The following is a 24,430-nucleotide window of genomic DNA, read 5'->3' on the forward strand; positions in this document are numbered from 1 at the left end:
GGCCTTATGCTGAGAATCACTGGCCTTTTCCTTTAGGACACTTATCAGAAATTGAAGTGTATAGACAGTTTTGTAAGTTTTTAATGTCTGTCTCCTCCACTAGATTGTGAGTTCAATGAAAGCAGAAATCATGCTCATCTTCTTCCCCAATGAAGTATCAACACCTGGAACAGCATCTGGCAAACGGTAATCACTCAACAGATAGTTACCGAAAAAAGGAATCCACGGCTTGGGATCTGGAGACAATCTTTAATTTTGAAAAGGCTGGTGTGAAGAAGCAAGCCTTTTAGCCTGAAACATAATAGATATTCAGTAGAATTCATTTAATTAAATGAAGAAGAATAATAGGAAACACAGTAATACCTCCTGTGTGCCAGGCCCTGTGCTAAGTGCTTTACATTCACTCACTCAATCCTCAGAACAACCCTATGAAGCAGGAACTATTATTACCCCCATTTTACAGTTGGGGAAACCGAGGCACAGAGGTTTACCAACTTGTAAATGGCAGAGCTGAGATATGAACCCCAGCTATCTAGCTCTAAAATCCATGACTTTAGCCGCTAGAATGCCTCCCAACAACAGATCTAGAGAAATGGAGCGATTCCCCCACAGAGTCTGAGGAGGAACTTGGCAGAGCCAGGACTGAAAGCCAGGTCTGCTCTCTGTGCAGTGCTTCTCCCACTGGCCACTGGTACAGAGCCCCTGGGAACAGAGGCACAAGGAAGGATCTGAGAAGTCTAGATATTCATGCAATAAAAGACTCTAGTCGACTAGGTGGCTCTCAGCAGAAGACAGGAGGAGTCAGAGCAACCACCAGGGCAGACTGCTTTTCAGAGATTCTATTTGAGGCCTAAGCCATTCCCTTTTCCTGCACTAATTTATCAGGGACCCCTCCTCTCCCACCCCACCCCCACACACAGCTAGAGCCAGCCTGAGGCAATTGAGCATCTATGGAGAAAGGATGCATATTAGAGAGTTTAGAAAGTATGATCTAAAGCCTAGTGTGTGTGTAAGAAGTTGAGGTGGGGAGAGAACAGGGAAGACTGGAGAAAGGATTAGGTCAAGGCTAAAACCTCCACAGATAAAGGGACTCAGTGATGAGATTAAGGCAAAGCACCTGCAATCAGCTCAGCTTTGGAGGCACCAGCCTTCTTTCCATAACAGAACAGCACCATGGCCATGGCCTTCCTCTCCCATCTGGATCTTCAGGAAAGCCTCCAAACACTCTCTATTTTGCAGTTGATCCCAGAATATGTCTTTTTAGGTGAGTGAACCCCAGGGGCTGGAGAGCACAAGGGAACAGATGAAGAAAGAGACCAGAAATCTCCAGATGAGGAGGGCTCCAAAGAGATCATTTGGTTGGTCCCCTCTCTCTGGGAAGGACTGCCTCTCCACCCAGAGAGATTGCTACTGTTGAGTTCATTAGATTTCTCTCCTCCCATCTGAGGGGCATGAAGGCCAGGAGTGAGGCTGCAGGTTTCCTGGTTTAAAGATAACCCCAACCTTCTCTCAGGACTGCCCACTGTGAACTAACAGAAAAGAGTCCTATTCACGGGCAGGGGCAGAGCTGGTGTTACTGGGTAGACGTAAGGTGATTTTCCAGTATAAGACTATGATGAGAGAATTATGGAAAATCTGTGGGCTGTGTGAGTGACTCATTAGACAGAATTTTGAGAAAGGTCCTGTTCTTCAGTGGACTCAGAGAATGACAGTCATCGGTGCTGGTCAAATGGGCTGACAGCTCGAAGCTTTTCTGAGTCAGAAACCAGGGCTTTGTAAGCAGCCAATTACAGGGGCAAGTTTGGAAACTAAACGTGAAGAAATGTCATCCTGAAGGATGAGACAGTTTAGAAGGCTGCCAAGTCCAATCTGTGGGAGGCTATATGACCCCATAGATCATTGGTTCTTAACTAGGGACCTATAGATCTAGAATGAGCCAGGGAGGGACAACGTTGAATTTGGATGGAAAAAATTACCTGTTTATTTTCACTAACCTTATATTGAAATGATGAATATAGTCAGCAAACCACAGAAATACCTGTGAACTTGTCAGTAATAGACATAACAGAGATTTACATTTCACATGCCAGTTGTTGCAGTAATCTCAAAAGTTCATTTACGCTCGTTACCACTGCCAAATTCTAACAGTTATTGGAACTACCATTAGGTGTGGTTATTTAATGCATAAATCAAGAAGCTCATGTTACTGCATGATATTTTGGCAATATTTTGATAATGGTATTTTACTATGATGAGTTTCCTTTGTAAGTCTGTGTATTTTATTTTGTGCATTTAAAAGTACTGTTCAGAAAAGGGCTTCACCAGACTGCCAAAGGGGTCCATGGCCTGGTTCCCAGTAAATGCTCCTTCCTTCCTTCCTCCCTCTTTTCCTCCTTCTTAATTCCTTTCTTCCTTCTTTTTCTGACCCTCTTTCCTTCATTCTTTCTGTCTTGCTCAGAGCCTCCCTCAGCACTTCTCCTCCCTCCTGTATGATATTCAGAATCATGGCTGATTACTGAGCACTACTGGGAGTGATGGAGGAAAATGTAAAGAAGAGGGGAAGAGAAAAGTCAGAGGGACAAGAAAGAGGAAAGAATTGAGGAGAGAAGAATGAAGAGATGGTTTGGGGGAGATGTGGAATATAAATATTCATGACCCTTGGAATTAGGCAATGCTCCTGAGAGCCCCTCTGAGGCCCAGCTTCCAGTTAATGGATAGCTCTCCATCTGTCTAAAGGATGGCTCTCCATCTGTCTCTTCTTTTCTGGGCTTGTGTTGCCATCCATCTAAACTGTTGCAATATCCTCTTTCCTGGCCTTCTATTCTCCACCTTCTCCCATATATTCCACTGCCTACAGCCAGAAGAGTCTTTCAAATGCATCTTTGATTACAGTCCTCTGCTGCTCAAAAATAGTCAGTGGTTTTCCCTTGCCTACTTGATGAAGTACAAATGTGTTATCCTGGGTATTCGAGTCCCTGCTCCACTCTCTGTCTCAAGCTCTTTACCAGCTCACCCCCCTACTCTTCCCCTAGGTGAAGCTCGTATTCCAGGCAATCTATTCACAGAACAAATGCGAAGGGTACTTACTCTCTCACTCCTTCACTTCTGCTCTATTTCCTCCTCTTGAAATATTCTCTGATTACCCTTCCTGAACTATCCCTGGACAACACTTCCTTTGAGATATTGCTCAAGTCATACCTTCTCTGCAACATTTTCCTGGCAACCTGAAACTCCATTATTTCTGAAAATCCAGAGCATTTTGGAAAAATTGGTTGCATAACAGCCTTTATACCCTTTGCCTCCTCTACCCAATAAGCTCCATGAAAACAGGAGCTACGTCTTGTCATTGTTATATTTCTTGCAAGACCAGGCTTGATACTATTAATTCTTCCAGATTTCTTCTCCTCAGTAAAGACCTTTAAGTCCACCTCTTGTTCTTTTTTCTCTCTCATGGACATTTTTTTGTGTGTGTGTGGGTCTGCCTCCTATCTCTGGTTGCTGATAATACAAAAAATAGAACATACACTTGAGAGTCAGACAGACCAGATCTGCCATTTACTTGTTATGTGAGTTTGTACAAGTAAGTCATTCACCCTCTACCATTGTAGAACAGAGCTCTCAAGAGCATTCTGATGACCAAAGAGGAAAGAAAAACCTGAGTAGATGTTATTTTCTTTCTGTTATAGAAATTGACATCAGAGCCCAACCACCCCACCTCAGAAGATGTTTGATCTACATAATTAATGCCTTAACCACTGCACCACCAGGGAAGCCCTAGACAATAAGCTTCTTGAAAACAGCCTTCAGCACAGTGTGAAGCACAGGAGGATGACTCAGGATAAATATATTTGTTACATTCAGTTGTAGCACAGGGAAATTTGGTTTCAAAGTTCTCCAAGTGACAGGTGAATGTTAACAGGGAAAGAAACCACCAATGCCCTTATTCCAAATAAAGAAAGGCCTTCTGAGGTTCCAGGGTGTGCATGAGTGTGTAAGGCTATGGGCAGCCTGTCATTTCTAGAGTAAAGTGAAAACCCGGAGTCTTAATCAATTGGTTCAAAGCCTTCAGAAATCCAAGAATATGGCTGGTTATGGGCTTCCATGGTGGCGCAGTGGTGGGCTTCCCTGGTGGTGCAGTGGTTGAGTCTGCCTGCTGATGCAGGGGACACGGGTTCATGCCCCTGTCGGGGAAGATACCACAGGCCACAGAGCAGCTAAGCCCATGCACCACAACTACTGAGCCTGTGCTCTACAGCCCGCGAGCCACAACTACTGAAGCCCGCGTGCCTAGAGCCTGTGCTCCGCAACAAGAGAAGCCACCACAATGAGAAGTTCACACCCTGCAATGAAGACCCAACACAGCCAAAATAAATAAATTTATATTTAAAAAAAGCTTACTGTCTAAAAGGCAAAGGGCCAGACATGTAAGGTGCTAACTATACAAGCAGCAAAATGAAACAGGGACAAATATATGCAGAAGTAATGTGCTGTGGGTTTGTAGAGAAGGAAACTCTTCATTCTGACCAGAGAATAAGCAAAGATATCATCAAGGAGGTATCATTTGAGCTACGCCTTGACGGCTGAGAGAATTTTGATATAGACAGGAAGTTGGAGAGAGGGTAGTCAGAATAAGGGAAAAGCATCACCACAGGCATGGAGAAGTGAAATTGTATGGTGGGTTGAAAGAATGGGGAGTAGACTAAGGTGGTTGGACCCCCATTTCCCATTCTTCAACCATTTGCATCCCACTTTCTGGTTCTTTCCACAGCTGAGTACCACCTATGCTTTTATTAACATTTTTTCCCCAACTTGACTCATTCTTGTAACCTAAATTAATATATTCTAACAGGAAACTTTACATTACCACCATAAATTCACTTTTATTCACTACACATTAAAATAAGTTTCCATCCATGAGCCACTTCAGATCACCCTGTGTCCTTACAGTGCTATGGGTATGATCACTTCATGCTAGATCATAAGGGGTGTGAGTGCCGGTGCTGAGAGATGAGGCCAAGGAGGTGTGTGGGGCCGGCCCATGGAGGGCCTTAAACACCAGGCTAACATGTTCGGACTTTATCCTGTCAGCAGTGGGAAAATACTGAAGGCTTCAGAGGAGGCAAACAACATTATGACTGTGCTTTAAAAATATATCTGTGGGGCTTCCCTGCTGGCGCAGTGGTTGAGAGTCCGCCTGCAGTTGCAGGGGACACGGGTTCTGCCCCGGTCCGGGAAGATCCCACATGCCGTGGAGAGGCTGGGCCCATGAGCCATGACCGCTGAACCTGCGCGTCCGGAGCCTGTGCTCCGCAATGGGAGAGGCCACAACAGTGAGAGGCCCGCGTACTGCAAAAAAAAAAAAAAAAAAAAAAAAAAAATCTGTGGCATGGAAAATAGACTGGAAGGGAAGAGACCAGCAGGCAAGAATAGACAAAAGGCTGCAGTCCAGACCAGAGGAGATCAAGTTCTGGACCACAGCAGTGGCAATGGAGACAGAGGCAGGAGGATGAATGGGAGAGATTTTTTTTTTTTTTTGGAAAGAGGGAGAAGTTAAAGATAGCTCCAAAATATTGAAACTGTGTCATTTATCCTGAGACCTGAAATATGAATAGGAGCTAGGCAGGCAATGAGCTGAGGAAAGAGTCTTCCAGGCAAAAGGGACAACATGCACAGAAGCCCGGAGGCCGGGGAACAGAATGAGTTGAAGAAATTGACAGAAGAACAGTATGATGGAATGCAGAGAACCAGGGGATGGCCAGGGGCTCCATCATGGAGGACCTTCAGAACCAAGGTTATGAGACTGGACTGGATCATAAGAGTCATAGGAAGCCATGTGAGTTGTTGAATTACTGAATTACCATTAAGCCCCATAGGTTCTCATATTTATCATTAAGTTTGATCCATTAAGTAATCACAGAGCCACAGAAATGTTTCTTTGACAAACCGACCATGTTCTTGGTTATATGCTATAGAAGGACAGAGATTTGCAGTTAGCATGCTGGCTGCATCATGGCTCAAATCGAAGCAGGTAACCTGTTGAGAAGACATTGGCAGTCGGCTTAGAGAGAGAGAATGGTGGCTTGGACCGGATGGTAACATGGAGGTGGAGAAGAGAATAATTTGGAAGATGTTTGGAGGACAGAATTGATGGGAATTAATAATTGACTAAAGGAAAGAAATAATTAGAGCTCAGTGGCAAAGAGTACAGTCTCTGGAGGAAGAGTGTGAGTTCTCGACTCTGGCTCACCAACTAGCTGGCTTTGTGACCTTAAGTGGTTACTTAACTTCTCTGAACCTGGGATCCTCATTCACAAAATGAGAATGCTTATTGTCCTAATGGGGGCTTTATGAAGATTAAATAAAATACGCATGCAAAATACTTAGTTTTACATGATGACTGTACAGTAAATGTTGGCTCTTACAATATGGGGAAAGTGAGCAAGCAAGGTGAATCAGAAATGATTTGAAGAAAGGACCCACTTAGATTCATATTGGTACCATCTTTAACTTAAGCTAGTAATCATTAGTAATTTGAAGGTGTACAGGTATCAATTTATTTTTTTAAAGTCAAGACCAAGGGTGAAAAAGGATATATATAATGGTAAAAGGGTCAATTCACCAAGAAGACATAACTATCCTAAATTTCTATGCAGCTAGCAATAGAGCTTTAAAATATATGAAGTGAAACCTGACAGAACTGGAAAAAAATAGACAAATTAACAATTATATTTGAAGACTTCCTTGAAAACCACAAACAACCAAAACTCACCCAAAATGAAATAGATAAACTGTAACTATCAATTAAATTAAATTTTAATTTTGGAAGGTTATAAACCTTCCAAAAGAGAAATCTGAAGACCCAGTTCATTTCAATGGCATATTCTTCCAAATATTTTAAAGATGATATATCACAAACTCTACACAATCTTTTTCAGAAAATAGAAGAGGAAGGAACACTGGCCAACTCATTTATGAGGCCAGACCCTGATATCAAAACCAGACAAAACAGTACCAAAAAGAAAACTACAGTCCAATATCCCTCATGAATATAAATGCAAAAATCCTCAAAAAAATACTAGCAAATCAAAAAAAGATTAATATACCATGACCAAGTAGGCTCTATCCCAGAATGCAAGTGTAAATATTTGAAAATCAATCAATGTAGCCTAACATATTAACCACCTAAGGGAGAAAAAACACACACAATTATATCAATTGATGTAGAAAAAGAATTTGACAAACTTTAATCCATGATAAAATCTCTCAGCAAACTAGGAATAGATGGCAATTTTCTCAACTTGATAAAGAGCATCTGTAAAAGAAAAAAACAAACAAACCTGCAGGTAGTATCATACTTAATGGTGAAAGACTAAAAGCTTTCTCCCTAAGATGGGGAGCAAAGCAAGGATGTTCACTCTCACAATTTGTATTCAACATCATACTAAAAGTCCTAGCAAGTGCAATAAAACAAGAGGAAAAAAAGAGAAAGAAAAGCATACAGACTGAAAAGTAAGAAATACAACTGTCCTGATTCAGAGATGACATGATCACCTGTGTAGAAAATCCCATTAAATTAAATACTTTTAAAATCTACTAAAAAATAATCCCTCTAAGGGTGTGGAGAAAAGGAAACCCTCTTGCACTGTTGGTGGGAATGTAAATTGATACAGCCACTGTGGAGAACAGTATGGAGGTTCCTTAAAAAACTAAAAATAAAGTTAGCATATGAACCAGCAATCCCACCACTGGGCATACACCCTGAGAAAATCATAATTCAAAAACACACATGCACCCCAATATTAATTACAGCACTATTTACAATAGCGAGGACGTGGAAGAAACCTAAGTGTCCATTGACAGATTAATGGATAAAGAGGATGTGGCACATATATACAATGGAATATTACTCAACCATAAAAAGGAACAAAACTGGGTCACTTGTAGTGACGTGGATGAATCTAGAGTCTGCCATACAGAGTGAAGTAAGTCAGAAAGAGAAAAACAAATACTGTATGCTAACACATATATATGGAATCTAAAAAAGAAGAAGAAGAAGAAGAAGCAAAAAAAAAAAAGGAAAAAAGATGGTTATGAAGAACCTAGGTGCAGGATGGGAATAAAGACACAGACCTACTAGAGAATGGACTTGAGGACACGGGAGGGGGAAAGGTAAGCTGGGACAAAGTGAGAGAGTGGCATGGACATATATACACTACCAAATGTAAAATAAATAGCTAGTGGGAAGCAGCCACATAGCACAGGGAGATCAACTCGGTGCTTTGTGACCACCTAGAGGGTTGGGATAGGGAGACACAAGAGGGAGGGGATATGGGGATACATGTATATGTATAGCTGATTCACTTTATTATAAAGAAGAAAATAGCACAGCATTGTAAAGCAATTATACACCAGTAAAGAAGTTGAAAATAATTAATAATGATTCATATTTAACATTATCTGAGTTTTCTTCTGAAGCTTACCCAGCAAATTTACCCTCATCTTTTATGAGGGTCAAAGGTAGCAAAATTTGTATCCATGGCAATCTTCCCATAAAATTCCTCCCCCTGCTATTTCCTATTTAATTAGTATGCTTATAACAACTACTTCAGCCAGCTGTTGTAAGGGGAATTCAGCCTATCTTCTTCTATTCCATAACACAATTTTTTTTTAATACCCATTCCACCTTTTTCCTGTTATTTTCATCTAAGCCCAAAATGCAAGAGAAAAACCTGCTGGCACATAACTCTTGAGTTTCTTCCCCTTCTCTGAAACTTTTATCTACTATGATGTTATCTGGTCAAATAAGTCATTCTTTTAGCTGGGTATTTTTAAATTCACAATATGTGTACTGAGCCCCTCTTTCTCATGAATGCAGATTTTAAAATGGAATTCAACTCCCACTGCTGCAAGATGTATCACGTCTGCATGTCACAGCCTGCTGTGACCCTTTGCTAACAGAGATGATTTTCCCCCTTCTGAACTTTTGAGACATTTTGAATGGGACAAAATCTAACAAAGTAAAGCAGTTTCTAATATGTGTTTTCTTCTCAGCATCAAACAGCCCATACACTGCAGGCCACCCCTCTCCACTGGAATGTGCTGAAAGAGCAGTTGCAAAAAGGAAGGAGGGTTGAGCTTTCAGAAAGGACTTCCTGAGGTCCCAGAATGCGGATGTAAGCCACCGGCCCAATATGCTGTTTCCTTCCAGTTGCCAAGTAGTTCTGTCCTTTGACCACAGCTGAGGACCTACTCTGAGAACGTCATGGTTCCACTGTTTCCTCAGTTAAGATATCAGCCATCAAGGAGACCCAGATCCAGTGACTCAGAGGTCATCCCGGACCACAGCAGAGCTAGTAGGGGGGTAGGGGGTTGGGGGGGGTGATGAGAATAGAAGAGTCTCACACCGGCCTCGACCTGCTCCTTCACTACAGAGCAGAGATCGGGGTTATGAGAGGTGTATTAAACTTGAAGGTAACTGAAGGGTACGAACTCTTTGTGTCCCCTCAGGAGCTATTCCAATTTTTCTTATACCCTACTTGCTGGTGTTCACTAAGTTCGGGATGCTGTCCATGCTCACCTTAGCCTGGCTCGCCTATAACTGGAACACCCACAATCAGAGTAAGAAACAGGGGAAGAGTGGTGGTCCCTGTCTGTACCAAGGATGGAACCACAGGGCTGGGGTGGATGTGGAAGGAGAGAGTGGGAGAGACAGAGGGAGAAGAAGTGGGGAGAGGAAAGAAGAGGAAAGGAGGTCAGTGAGGCAAAGTGAGGGAGAGAGGGAGAGGAGCACAGGAAGGTAGAGGGAAGAGGAGGGAGAGAGGAGGGAAAAGCTCAGCAAGGAACAGAGGTCTCTGCCAGGCTGCCAGGAAGAATTGAGGCTGGTTTCTGGGTGGGTGCTCCCAGTATCCTACTACTTCCCTCCCACCTTTCTGACTGCTCCAGAGGAACAGGGCCTTCCTGTGTCTCCTTGGGGGTTGGATTCAAGACAGTACCTATAGCTCTGTGCCCAAGATATGGAAATGTGAGAAGGAGGCCCCTCTAGTGATTTGAAGATTTTAGGAAGAACCTCCACTTCCGGGACAAGTAGAGGGATTGACAAGACCTCACCCAGTCTTCCCTTCCCTTCTGTACCTGTAGGTGGTAGACGTTCAACTTGGGTATGAAAGTGGATCCTCTGAAATTATTTCCAAATTACTTCCCAGTAAAGGTGACTATGCTGCCTCTGTGTGCCCTCAGTCCCTGTCACCCAGACTCTTCCTCCCCATTCAGCCCAATGTTTTCAAAGGCTTTGGTGGCCAGCAGTGGATGTCAAGGCCCAGAGGAATAATGCAAAGTAGGGACCCAATATGGATGGACAGGTGGGGAGACAAATGGATAACACCATGCCTGAGAGTTGCAGACCCAGGCCAGCCTCTCTGAGCATCATAACCCTTGGCAATCCTGTGACAGTGAAGATTTCCCAGTGAATAGGGATTTGGGGCTCCCCAAGGGAAACACAGATACCTTCTGGGATCTGAGTCCACATGTCCTCTCTTCCTTCTATCCACTATTCTGATTCAATCTCCCCCTAACAGCTCGTGAAGACTCATGACCTCTGTCCCAAACACAACTATATCATTGCCAACCACCCTCATGGCATTCTCTCTTATGGTGTCTTCATCAACTTTGCCACTGAAGCCACTGGCTTTGCTCAGAATTTCCCAGCCATCATTCCTTATGTAGGGACCTTGGAAGGGATCTTCTGGATCCCAATTGTGTGAGATTATGTGATATCAACTGGTGAGTATAATAAATCATTCCATTCTCTGACCTACCTCAGAGCTCCAAATTCTATAAGCCTTGACAGTCAGTCCAGTTCTCACTCCCTGCTGGAAGAGGACTTCTTAGTAGAAAATGAGTCCAGAACACACTGGGTCAGTAACAGGAATATGTGGCCAAGCCTCAGGTTCTGTCCAAGATCTGAGAGGCAGGGTTTGATTAGGCAGCAAGATAAGTTATAGGCATTCATAAGAGTTGCCAAGAATCCTTTCAGATGAGGAAGCAGAAACATGGAGTTCAGAATCAAAGCCAAAGTGGAAAGCAGAAAGCAAAAGCCAAATATCAAAACCAAATATAAGGAAAATTAGGCATGAATGGAACAGCTCAGATGAACTTTGCCTGACTTTTGGGGGATGTCAACTGGTTTCTTTTGGCCAGTCATTTATGTAACAGCTCTCATCTCAGGGTGTCTCAAAGACACTTTTATGTCTTTCATACTAGTTGGTACCCTCCTGGCCCATGACCTCTATCTCCTGAGAACCCCTTTGAACATGCATAAGACATCAAGGGATAAAGGATAGGCATCCATCAGAATCCAGGACAACTTCCACATGCCAGGCTTCAAGCCGGGGTACTGTGCCAAATATCCTTCTCTTTGGATGAATATCCATCCTTCTGGACAGCAGAAAACAACTGAAGCCAAACATTAAAAGGTAATATACATTGATATCTGGAGGGACCAGGTGGGACCACTAGCATCCCAGAGGATGGTTTTGCTCCCCTCTGAGGTTGGTATCAACCTGGATCTCAAGGACTGTGGCCTGGAACCAATTTCTGCCATCCCAAAGGAGAACAGGAGGTGAGCACAGGGCAAACTTGGGGAGTGGAGGTGAGGAAAGACTCTGTGACTGTTGTAGAGCAGCAAGATGTCATCCTAATTCCATGGTTCATCTACATTTCAGTTTAGCTTGGACAGAATCCTGGGTCTGCTTTCTCTCCAGAACCCCCAGCCAATGGCTTCCCCTTGCCGGGTTACTCTAAGGATGAAGCAGGTTGGTGGTGGCTATTCCTCATTACTCCTAGGGAAGAGAACTCTGGAGAGCCTCAATTGCTATCAGCCTGGAGAGAGTGGAAGACAGCTGTGGTTCCTGGGTAGAGAAGGAAGGCATGGGCTTAAATCCTATAGAGCTAAGAGAAAGTAAGCAGAAGAACTCAATGTAGCCCCAACTGTAGTAGTGCAGAGCTGCAAGGCAAGCAGCTGACCCTAAGAACAAGCCTTAGGGCTAACCCAGGATGTGGATGTTAAAGACAGAAGAGTGGAAACAAACACAGTCAGGAGACAGAATAACTGTCTCCAGCAGGAAGACCCTGGAGGAACCCCTTACCCCGTCCCCAAGCAGCAAGTTTGTTATATCACTTGACTGGTTTCACAGGTGTGTGCCCAGTGAGTGAGTTGGTCTTGAAGTATTTGCTGACCAAGAAAGGCTTGGGCAATGATGTGGTTATTGTAGTGGATTGAGCTGCTGAAGCCCTCTTGTGCCACCCAGGAGCCTCTACCATCTTCCTTAAAGAGCGTAAAGGATTTGTGAAGTTGGCACTGAAGAAAGGGTGGGACCCTAAGTTCTGGTGCCCTATCGTCAGGGTGCCATAGGTCCTCTGTAGCACCTCTCCAGAATGGTACTCTTCCTTGGAAACTTGTTAGAGGTTGTTCGCTCTTCATTCTGATTGCTTCTCTCTACTTTCTCACACTGAACCTTAAGGGTGTTTGGGCCTCCAGACACATTCTGGTGGGTACTTTTAAAACTTGAAGTTGGAGAAAAAACAGTAAAAGACCTTTACCTTCTGCCCATTAGCCTGGTAGGCTGGGGGTCTGGGGAAGTGGGGCTTCAGTCTGTATCAACCCATGAACTGCAAGGCCCAGAAAACTTACCCAGGGCAAGGAAAGCACTGGGCTTGATGCTGAGGGGATTGCAAAGATGCAAAAGACATGGATACTACCCCCAAAGAGCATATAATCTGGTTTGAGAAATAGAATGCATTCATTCAGCAGTTATTGAACAGCTACTGTGTGTCAGGTATAGACTAGGCATTAAGGATATAAAAATAAATAAGACCTGGTCCTTGCCTTTAAGGAACTCACAGTCCAGTGGAAGACAGCCATATTCACAAATAATTACAAAATATATCCAGAAACCAACCACTTACACTCTCAACTATCGCCCCCTGGTTTACCACCCCATCGTCTCTTCCCTGGATTATTACAACAGTCTCCTAAATGCTCTCTCTGCTTCTATCCTTGCCTCCCTCACATCCAAGAGTCTTTTCTCAACCGTGGCTAGGATGATCCTATTAAGCCTGAGTCAGATCATGTCACTACCCCAAATTCTCCAGTGACTCCCATTTCACCCCGAGCAAAACCAAAGTCTTTTTAAGGGCCTGCAAGACCCTAAATGATCTTTCCATGTCTCTGATCTCATCAGCCACTGCCCTCCACTTTGCTCACTCCATTAGAGCTACACTGGCCTCCTTGCTGTCCTTCAAACAAGCCACACGCTCCTCCCTTGGGGCCTTTGCTCTAGCTGTCCTCTCTGTCTGGGACATTATTCCTGCAAATAAGTCTTTGGCTTATTCCTTTATCTTCTCCAGATCTTTGCTCAAATGTCTCTTCTCAATAAGGTCTATCCTGACCATCCTGCTGGATCTTTTCCCCATTGCACTTATCATCTCCTTATACATCATCAATTTTATTTCTTTACATATATGGTTTTCTATTTGTTCATTATTATTTTTATTGTCTGTCTTCTCAATAAAAGGTAAGCTTCATGAGGACAGAGATTTTTTTAATCCATTATGTTTACTGATGTGTTCCCAGGGCTTTAAAAAGTGCTGGTGCATAGAAAGAACTCAATACATATTTGCTGAATGAAAGATGTGCCATAATGGACATATGTATAAAGCACTATGAGAGCACCAATCGATGAAAAGCCTTTTACCCAAAGTACAAGTTTCATAAGTTGGTGACCTCCGAACTGTGAATTGAAGTATTAGTAGACATTACCAGTCAGACTAAAAGGGAGAAGAACTCAGGCATTCAGTGAAGGCCTATGATGACATGTCTGGCACTATGCCAGGCCCTGGGGTTCAAAGATGAATGAGACATAGTCCCCCCTTTTGATTAGCTTGCTGTCTACTGGGAGTCAGCCAGGCAAGGTGATGACTGTAATACAGAGTTGGGGTAGTGTTAGTGTAGGAAAGAAGTAAGCACTAGATAAGGGGAGTGGGAGTGGAAGGAATTGGAGCAGGTCAAAGAACTGGAGGTGGTTCAAGGGGATGAAATTGGAGCTGAGTAGTGAAGGGTGAAATAGAGTTACCCACGTGAAGACAGAGGGAAGGCATTTCTGGCAGAGGGAGCAGGATGTACAAAGATGCATAGACAAGAGAGAACATGGTACAGTTAGTATGGCTAAGCAGATTGTAACAAAGGGCTAGGGAGAGGCGAACCTAACCAGGTAGAAAAGGCTAGAGCACAAAGTCCATACTAGGCAGCATGGTACAAAGTGAGGAGCTCTGGAAGTGTTTTAAAGAGAGGAGTGACATGTCTAGATACACAATTTAGGAAGATCACTCTGGATGCTGGGTACAATAAGGATTATTAGATTTCCTGAGATTACTTTCCTCCCATCACAAGACAAAGTGCAGCAACTCCCCTCAAAGGGTTCACTTGTGTGGGGGGGTGTGTGGAGCATAACAAAAATGAGACACAAGGCTGGAGATGCTTGGGTGCTTGGACTCTTGTCCTATAATGGGGAGATTGTAGAGGTTTCCTACCTTGGAGAGGGTTTCACTGAGGGGAGCTTCCTGGGAGAACTCAGACTTCTGCCCGTCTCTTTGCAGATCATACCTTGTCTCCTCCTATTCCTTTGGAGAGAATGAGGTTCACAGTCAAGAGACCTTCCCTGAAGGCATGTGGCTAAGGTTCTTCCTAAAAACCTTGCAGGACAGAATCAAAAAAAAACCCTGAGACTAAGTTCCTCTCCCTCCCATGGCCGGAGCCTCACTCGAGGATACTGGGGTTTCTTGCCTTTCAATCGGCCCATTGCCACTGTTGGTAAGTTTTCTAACATCTTTGGACCACTCTTGTCCTTGATTACCCCCTACCCAAGTCATCCCTCAAGTCTCAGAGGACCTGGCACACAGCTGGGACAGGTAATGGAAATTCCAGTGACTGTGGTTGAGGGCAGGGTGGGGAGGACAACTAAATAGATCAGAGTTGTGGCCATTCACGAGAGGGACACAGTTCAGCAGCTGCCATGAGGGCATCACTATTCGAATACATTCCTTCAGCATGCTCTGAGTTTATTCTCATCCTCTTAAGCATGCACGAGATTAGGTATTTGGAGAACATGGGACAGGATGGGGTTGGAGCAGAGGGAAAGAACAAAGGAAGTGGAGGGGACCCAGATATTGAGTTTCAGTACATGGCTCCCTCTGAGGAATGGGTAATTTGAGTTGGATGGGGGAAAAGGTCTGATGCTTGTCTCTCCTCCTTCTCCACAGGTGGGGAGCCCCTGCCAATTCCCAAGATTAAGAAGCCAAACAAAAAGACGGTGGACAAGTACCACGCACTCTACATCAGCGGCCTGTGCAAGCTGTTTGACCAGCACAAAGTACAGTATGGCCTCCCTGAGACCCAGGAGCTGACAATAATATAACAGGAGCTGGATTTCCCCATTATTGAACTCCCAAAGCATTAAGGGATCCAAGTAGGACCACATGGAAAGAAGAACCTGGGTAGAGGGGAGGATCTCAGGGCTGAGTGAGGAGGTCAACCAAGCCAGAAAGCACTTAATGAGTCTGGCTTAGAGGAAGGAACCAGAGGGATAGGGAAGAGTGGGCAACAACCCAGTTTAGAAAGCAGAGTCTTGTGAGTCCACAGATATTTTTTGCCCCCTGACTCCAGCCAACTCTGATCAGAGAAATGAGAAGTTAAAGGACACCATGCCCTTTCCTCCTGAGCCTTAGTGACACCATCACTATTTAGGTTGAAGCTTAGAAGCCTTGTTGAAAACAAGGATGGTTTGTTTCCTCCTAAGCCCTTGGCCATTTCCTTACAATTTGGGGGCCACCACAAGGTAAACCAGGGACCTGAGCTGTGCTTTCCTGATCCAAAGCAGACACGTTTCCGTCAGCTGTGATACAGTTCTACACTGGCAAAAACTTTATTAAAAATAATTACTCAATTTCTTCTATAAAAATAAAGCTCTAGATATATAAAACAGGATATAACTATTTCTTAATTACTGTGTGGTTCACTATTGGGCTTCCCTGAAACCTAGCCAGAAAGCTGGTCTGTGGAGAGCCATTTTCCTCTTCTTTATCCACCCTGTACTCTGTAGCTGAGAGAAAGGTGGAGGAGTGGAACCAGAACTGCTGCACAGTGTAGGAGAAAGGACAGAACCATGGTAACTGGCACAGGCACACCCTGAGTAGCCCATCTCTCCTGATCCCACATAACCACCCTGGGTGAGGAGGGAGGGCACCTACAAGACCACGTACCACCTGTGAGTCTACTTTATGTCAAAAACCTACTGCGGGAAATTCCCTGATGGTCCAGTGGTTAAGACTCAGTGCTTTTACTGCCGAGGGCCCAGGTCTAATCCCTGACCAAGGAACTAAGATCCCACAAGCTGTGTGGTGCAGAAAAAATAATAACAATAATAATAATAAAAGAGCCTACTGAGTACCAGAGACTATGCCATCATTTTCACAGCCTCTGTCTCTGAGTGCTAACACAGCCCTATGAGATTGCCATCATCTCATTTCACAGTAGCTAAAACTCCTAGAGGTGAAGTAACTTGCCCAAAGCCTCAAAATCCAGGTTTTGCTAGTTCCATTCCAAAGCTGTTTCTAATTCAAAAAAACCATCACACCTCCCTTTCCTCATTTCTTGGAGACCTATTAATCAGCTTCATTTACCTAAATGTGTTCCTGTGGCACTCTACTTAAACTAGTTCATAAGTGTGGGTAAAAATGACATGGATTCTACTCCAAGTGGTCCCAGGATAGGCCTCACTGAAAACAATGTATTAATTAAATAAACTTTTTACAGCAACAGAATCTAATTGAGAGTCGAGAAACAAACTCTACATTTATGGTCAATTGATTTTTGCCAAGGGTGCCAAGATAATTCAATGGGGGAAGGGGAGAATAGTCTTTTTAATAAATGATGCAGGGACAACTGGATATTTACATGCAAAAGGGTGAAGTTGGAACCCTACCTCATACCATATACAAAAATTAATTCAAAAAGGATCAAAGATCTACAGTGAGAGCTTAAACTCTAAGACTCTTAGAAGAAAATATAGGGTAGTTTTCTGGCCTTGGCCTTGCATAACAAAGGAAACCATCAACAAAACAAAAAGACAACTTACTGAATGGCAGAAAATATTTACAAACGATATGACCCATAAGGGATTAATACCTAAAATATATAACCAGCTAATACAACTTAATATCAAAAAACACACAAACCAGTTTAAAAGTGGACAGAAGACCCGAACAGACATTTTTCCAAAGAAGACATGCAGATGGCCAACAGGTACATGAAAAGATGTTCAACATTGCTAATCATTAGAAATTTGCAAATTAAAACCACAATGAGCTATCACCACACACCTGTCAGAATAGCTATCATCAAAAGGACCACAAATAACAAATGTTGGTGAGGGTGTGGAGAAAAGGGAACCCTCATACACTGTTAGTGGAAATGCAAGTTGAGGCAGCCACTATGGAAAATAGTATGATTTTCCTCTAAAAACTAAAAACTAAACTAAAAATAGAACTAAATATGATCCAGCAATTTCATTTCTAGGTATATATCTGAAGAAAAAGAAAACACTATTTCGAAAAGATACATGCACCCCAATGTTCATATCAGCATTATTTACACTTGTCAACATATGGAAGCAAACTGTGTCTACCAACAGATGAATGGATAAAGAAGATGTGGTATATTTATATACAATGGAATACTGCTCAGCCATAAAAAAAGAATGAAATTTTGCCGTTTGCAACAACATGGACGGGCCTGGAAGGTATTATGCTTAGTGAATTAAGTCAAACAGAGAAAGACACATACTGTATGTTATCACTTATATGTGGAATCTAAGAAATACAACAAACTAGTGCATATAACAGAAAAGAAACAGACTCACAGATATAGAGAACAAACTAGTGCCTACCAGTGAGGAGAGGGAAGAGGGATAGGGTAAGGGATTAAGAGGTACAAACTACTATGTATAAAATAAAAAAGCTACATGGATATATTGTACAGCAGAGGGAATATAGCCAATATTTTATAATAACTATAAAAGGAATATAATATATAAAAATTTTGAATCACTATGTTATGCACCTGAAACTAATATAATATTATAAATCAACTATACCTCAATAAAATAAATACATAAAATAAAATTTAAAATGATAAAATATAAGGGAAGATATGCATAAGTTGTGTGCAAATGCTACATCATTTTATATAAGGGACTTGAATATTTGTAGATTTGGGTATCTGCAACGAGGTGGGTTGGGGAGATCCTGGAACCAATCTCCCTCAGATACCAAGGGACACTGTATACAAATGGAATCATACAGTATGTAATCTTTTGAAATTAGCTTTTTTCCCTAAGCATATGTCTTTAAGATCCATCCAAGGTGTCATATATCAATAGTTCATTCCTTTTTATTTCAGAGTAGTATTCCATGGTCTGGATGTACCAAAGTTCATTTTACCACTCACCCAATGGAAAACATTCGGATTGTTTCCAATTTTAGGCTAATAAAGCTTCTATAAACATCCATGTAAAAGTTTTTGTGTGAACATGTTTTATTTTTCTGGCATAAGTGACTAGGAGTGCAATTCATGGGCTATATGAGTAATTGCATGTTTAGTTTTACAAGAAACGGTCACACTATTTTCTAGAGTGACTGTACCGCTTTACATTCCCATCAGCAATATATGAGGGAGCAAGTTTCTCTGCATCTTAGCCAGTATTTGGTATTGTCACTGTTTTCATTTTAATCATTCAGATACATGTGTAGTGATATCTCATTTTAATTCTAATTTGCATTTGGGCGGTCAGTCTCAGCCTACCAATGGGGATGCTATCAGTTAGAAATGCCTGGGGACACTCACCTGGGCCCTACTATTTGTGGGCAAGCCCCAAGGACATTTACCTAACCAGAGCCAATGATGTGGCTGGACCAGCTCTTGTGGTTCTGATTATGATTGCAAGACCATCAAGGAAATTTAGAAAAATGAGGTTCATTACTCATAAGTCCTGGATGGTACATAGCACTCTGAGGGCCACACAGAGAGGTCATGGGGAGAGAGAGTGAGAGAATGTGAACCTGGGGTTCTGCCTTTATTGGGGTTGAGGGTGGGGTGCCCAGGATTTCACAATTTCATTCTTTATTGGTGAATTTAAAGCATAAGTGTGGGAATTAAAGCATAGGAAGGGAAAAGCAGAGTCACGCAACCTTTCAGTTATCTAGGTCGCCCAGGGCTTTCTAAAAGGGGAACTACAGGAGTGAGACAGCCTGGCTCTTTATGTTATTGTGTAGCTGACAACATGTTTATTCAAGATGAATGTTTTTGAAATGGATGCCTCAGCAATCAAAAGCTTAATGACAGGCACTTACATTACAATTTTTAAAAAGCTGATTATTAAGCACTTACACCACAGTTTTCCTAATGGTTAATGATGTTGAACATCTTTTCATGTGTTTATTTGCCATCTATCTATCCTCTTCAGTAAAATATCTCTTCAGCCTTTTGCCCATTTTCTAATTGGGTTGATTAGCTTTTTGCTATTGAGAGTTCTTTATATATTCTGAATACTAGTCCTTTGTTGGATACATTGTTTACAGATGCTTTCTCCAAGTCTATAGTTTGTCTTTTCATCCTCTTAACAGGGTCTTTTGTAGAGAAAATATTTTTAGTTTTGGTAAAGTCCAATTTATCCAATTTTTCTTTTATGAATTTTATCAGTTTATTATTGCAGCTATAACAAATTACCACAAACATAGTGGCTTAAAACAACTAATATATTATCTTACAGTTCTGGAGGTCAGAAGCCTGAAAAAGGATCTCACCAGGCTAAAATCAAGGTGTTGGCAAGGTGGCATTCCTTCTGGGGGCTCTAGGAGAGAATTCATTCCTTGCCATTTCCTGCTTTTAGAGGCTGTCCGAATTCCTTGGTTCATGACCCTCCTCCAGCAAAGATGTCATTCCAACCCCTGCTTCTGGCATCACATCTCCTTCTCTGATTCTTACCTTCTGGTCTCCCTCTTATATGGACCCATGTGATTACATTGGGCTCACAGATTATTCAGGATAATCTTCCCATCTCTTAATCATATCTGCAATGTCCTCAGCCATGTAAGATGCAAATTCACAAGTTCCAAGGATTAAGACATGGACACTTTAGGGTTAACCATTATTCAGCCTATTACATGGATCTTATTTTTGGTGTCATGTCTAAGACTCCTTCACCAAGCTCTAGGTCCCCAAGATTTTCTCGCATGTATTTTTCTAACATTTTTCTAATTTTACATTTTATACTTAAGCCCATGGTCCATTTTGAATTAATTTTTGTGTAAAGTATGAGGGATTAATAAATTTGATTATGTATAAAGTGCCACCCTGAGCAAATAGAACCATTGTACCTATTCAGAGGAGGCCATCAAGATGGTTCATCTCTTTCAAGTGTTTTCATTGATAGTACCTGATTAAAAACAGAGACAGTACACATGCCAGAAAAGGAAACTACAGAATAATATCACTTACAAACAAAGATGTAAACTTCTTAAATAAAATAAGAATAAATTGGATTCAGAGTTCCCTCAACAGAATGCTCCACCACCAAGAAAGATTTATCCCAGGAATGCAAATATGGCTAAATATTAGGAAATATATTCCTAGGACACAACAATAGGTCAATAGAGAAAAACTGTATGATCATCTTAATATATGCTTAAAAAGCATAAAAGAAAATTAAATGTCCATTCTTGATTAAAAACTCTTTAAAACCTAGGAATACAAGATACTTCTGTAACATCATAAATGCTACCTATCTCAGGTCAATAGCCAGCATCATAAAATGAAACCCTATAGACATTTCCTTTACAATCAGAAACAAACCAAGAATGTCTTTTATCAACACAGTTACTTACTACTATTTTCAGATTCCTGGCCAAAGCAATAACAAGTAAAACAGAATTGAGAGGAATAAATATGGGAAAGAAGGCAACAGAATTATGTTTAGATTCCTTTCTTTTCACGACTAAAATCCCCATTGTAATATATAGCTGCTATTATAGCTGCTATTTACACTGACACAAATTAAATTGATAATAAGCTGAGGTGTGGGTGAACAAGGAGAAGAACAAGAACAGGGTGAGAGGGTAAGCAGGGATTCAATTATGTGAGGTCTTGGAGGTCATGGTAAATATTCTGAGTGATATGGGAAACCACTGAAAAGTTTTGAATGAGGAAGTGACAATATCTGATCCTTTTTATCACTTTTTTAATCAGTTTTTTCAAATTTGAAAAGAATTTCACTTTCCCCAATATATGAGAAAAGAAATGCCAAATCAATAAAGAATTGAGAGACTATAACTTAAAATTGAAATATGATATTTTGACTCCATTAATGCATAATGAGCCAAGCAATAATTTTGACAAAAACATTGTCTCTCTTAAGAACACATAAAAATAGGCAGAGAGATAAAAAGAAAACATTTCATCCTGAACAAAGTACACTTCTCTTTTAATAGCTACAACAAGAGAAATTTTACTATGATATCAGAATTGGGGGACAGGTAAACTGCAGGTTCTGGCACAGAAGGGTTGAAGGAGATCCCAGAAAAGTTAATTGAAATCACTGAAGAGGAAGGCTACTATTTACATACAGGTGTCTAATATCAATAAAGTAGGATTTTTTGTAATCTAATGCCATCAAAAATCTCCAATGTCAAGGAATATAAATCAAGACCTGGCTATAAAGCAGAGGTGGTTGAAGTGTTAGGTCCTCAAAGGAACTCAGTCATGAAGATTTTATTGAAATAGGAGAGCAAGGGGTCACTGTTCAAGTTGCCATAGAAGTTATCCCTCTCTAAACATCTATCATTTGTCAGTATGCAGCTCATTGGCAATAAAAACTTTCCAGAAAGATGACCTTATTTTAAAATGTACATGGAGGGTCATAAGAGTAATAAAGAATGCCTATGTTCACTTGATATTTAGCAGAATGACGTCTTCATTCCAAACTTCAAGGACATATTTTCTGTTTTAAAAGATTGGGATATACTTCACATACCACATAATTACCCTTTTAAAATGTAAAATTCAGTAGTTTTTTTCATATATTCATGATGGTCATCTTAGCCGAGACCATGAATAAAAATAACCTCCCCCAGAAAGAAGCATTTATAATGGAGTATTTTCAGTGTAGCATTAAAAGCGTTTTTAACGTAGCATTTAAAACATTTATAATGTAGCTTTTTAAGTGTTTTATTTAGTGTTTTGTATTACATAGTTCATAAGGATCTTTTAAAAACATATATTTAGATTTTCTTTTCTTTTTCATTTATTTTCATTATCAATTTTGGTATTTGTAGTGTCAGATGAGTTTTCAGGAAAAATTAGAATGTATTATATTGCACCAGTAGAATATGGATTTACCTTATGACAGCTTAATGACTGAACTTGGTCCAGGAACCAATAGGTTACAAATTATTTGCAGACAGTATGATTGTTTAATTTAAAAACTCAAGAGAATAAACTAAGAAATTGTTAGAATTGATAAGATAGTTCAATCAAGTGGCTAAATACAAGATAATATATGCAACAATCAAATTTTCCTGTATACTAATAATAACCAATTAGAAATGTTAAAGAGAAAAACCACAGACCCAAACTGGCATCACTTGTACTAAAACCCACGATGCCAAAACTAACCTAAACCCATGATAGCCAACCTAATTGCAGTTTTGACATTCCCCAGGAATGTAATCTTAATCAACCAGTCTGGAACTTTCTGGTCAGCACCAATGAGGTAACCCGTCATGTGGGCCCTCTCTATCTGCCCCACACTCCCCAAGAATAGGAAGAGGCAATAGGCTAGTTTCCTTCCTCACAAAAATAAGATGTCTTGGGGCTTCTCTGGTAGCACAGTGGTTAAGAATACGCCTGCCGATACAGCGGACAAGGGATTGAGCCCTAGTCCAGGAAGATCCCACATGCTGTGCAACAAATAAGCCCGTGTGCCACAACTACTGAGCCTGCACTCTAGAGCCCGTGAGCCACAACTACTGAAACCCAAATGCCACAACTACTGAAACCCACATGCCACAACTACTGAAGCCCGTGCACCTAGAGCCCATGCTCTGCAACAAGAGAAGACACTACAATGAAAAGTCCTGCATAACAATGAAGAGTTTCTTCTGCTTGCCACGATTAGAGATAACCCACTCACAGCAACGAACACCCACTACAGCCAAAAATAAATAAATAAATTTATATTTTAAAAAAGAAGAAAATGTCTTGGCCTAAAATAACCCTTTCTTTTCTTTTTTAATTGTAAATATTTATTTATTTATTTGGCTGTGTTGTGTCTTAGTTGTGGCACGTGGGATCTTCATTGCTGCATGCAGGATCTAGTTCCCTGACCAGGGATTGAACCCAGGCACCCCGCATTAGGAGTGCAGAGTCTTAGCCACTGGACCACCAGGGAAGTCCCCACCCTTTCTTTTCTTTTGCTAAGGACTTCCTCTCCCCAACTTCCTTTCAATAAAGGCCTTCCCTCTTTTTTTTTTAAACATCTTTATTGGAGTATAATTGCTTTACAATGGTGTGTTAGTTTCTGCTTAATAACAAAGTGAATCAGTTATACATATACATATGTTCCCATATCTCTTCCCTCTTGCGTCTCCCTCCCTCTCACCCTCCCCATCCCACCCTTCTAGGTGGTCACAAACCACCGAGCTGATCTCCCTGTGCTCTGTGGCTGTTTCCTACTTGCTATCTATTTTACGTTTGGTAGTGTATATACGTCCATGCTACTCTTTCACTTTGTCACAACTTACATTTCCCCCTCCCCATATCCTTAAGATCATTCTCTAGTAGGTCTGTGTCTTTATTCCCGTCTTACCCTTAGGCTCTTCATGACGTTTTTTCTTTCTTTCTTAGATTCCATATATATGTGTTAGCATACGATATTTATGTTTCTCTTTCTGACTTACTTCACTCATGTATGACAGACTCTAGTTCCATCCACCTCACTACCAATAACTCAATTTCATTTCTTTTTATGGCTGAGTAATATTCCATTGTATATATGTGCCACATCTTCTTTATCCATTCATCTGTTGATGGACACTTAGGTTGCTTCCATGTCCTGGCCATTGTAAGTAGAGCTGCAATGAACATTTTGGTACATGACACTTTTTGAATTATGGTTTTCTGAGTATATGCCCAGTAGTAGGATTGCTTGGTCTCATGGCAGTTCTATTTTTAGCTTTTCAAGGAACCTCCATACTGTTCTCCATAGTGGCTGTATCAACTTACATTCCCACCAACAGTGCAAGAAGGTTTCTCTTTCTCCACACC

General features: G+C 41.5%; 1 non-coding gene and 1 pseudogene across 1 annotated transcript; one reads left to right on the forward strand and one right to left on the reverse strand.

The window, feature by feature from the left end:
• Positions 1 to 1,173: 1,173 nt before the first annotated feature.
• LOC132483007 (diacylglycerol O-acyltransferase 2-like protein 6) lies at positions 1,174 to 15,470 on the forward strand (annotated as a pseudogene).
• An 8,012-nt stretch (positions 15,471 to 23,482) lies between these two features.
• TRNAR-CCU (transfer RNA arginine (anticodon CCU)) lies at positions 23,483 to 23,555 on the reverse strand. Its single transcript has one exon. It is a non-coding gene; the product is annotated as a tRNA-Arg (tRNA).
• Positions 23,556 to 24,430: the final 875 nt, after the last annotated feature.

Source organism: Mesoplodon densirostris (assembly GCF_025265405.1).
Source record: "Mesoplodon densirostris isolate mMesDen1 chromosome Y unlocalized genomic scaffold, mMesDen1 primary haplotype SUPER_Y_unloc_2, whole genome shotgun sequence".
Lineage (NCBI taxonomy): Eukaryota > Metazoa > Chordata > Mammalia > Artiodactyla > Ziphiidae > Mesoplodon > Mesoplodon densirostris.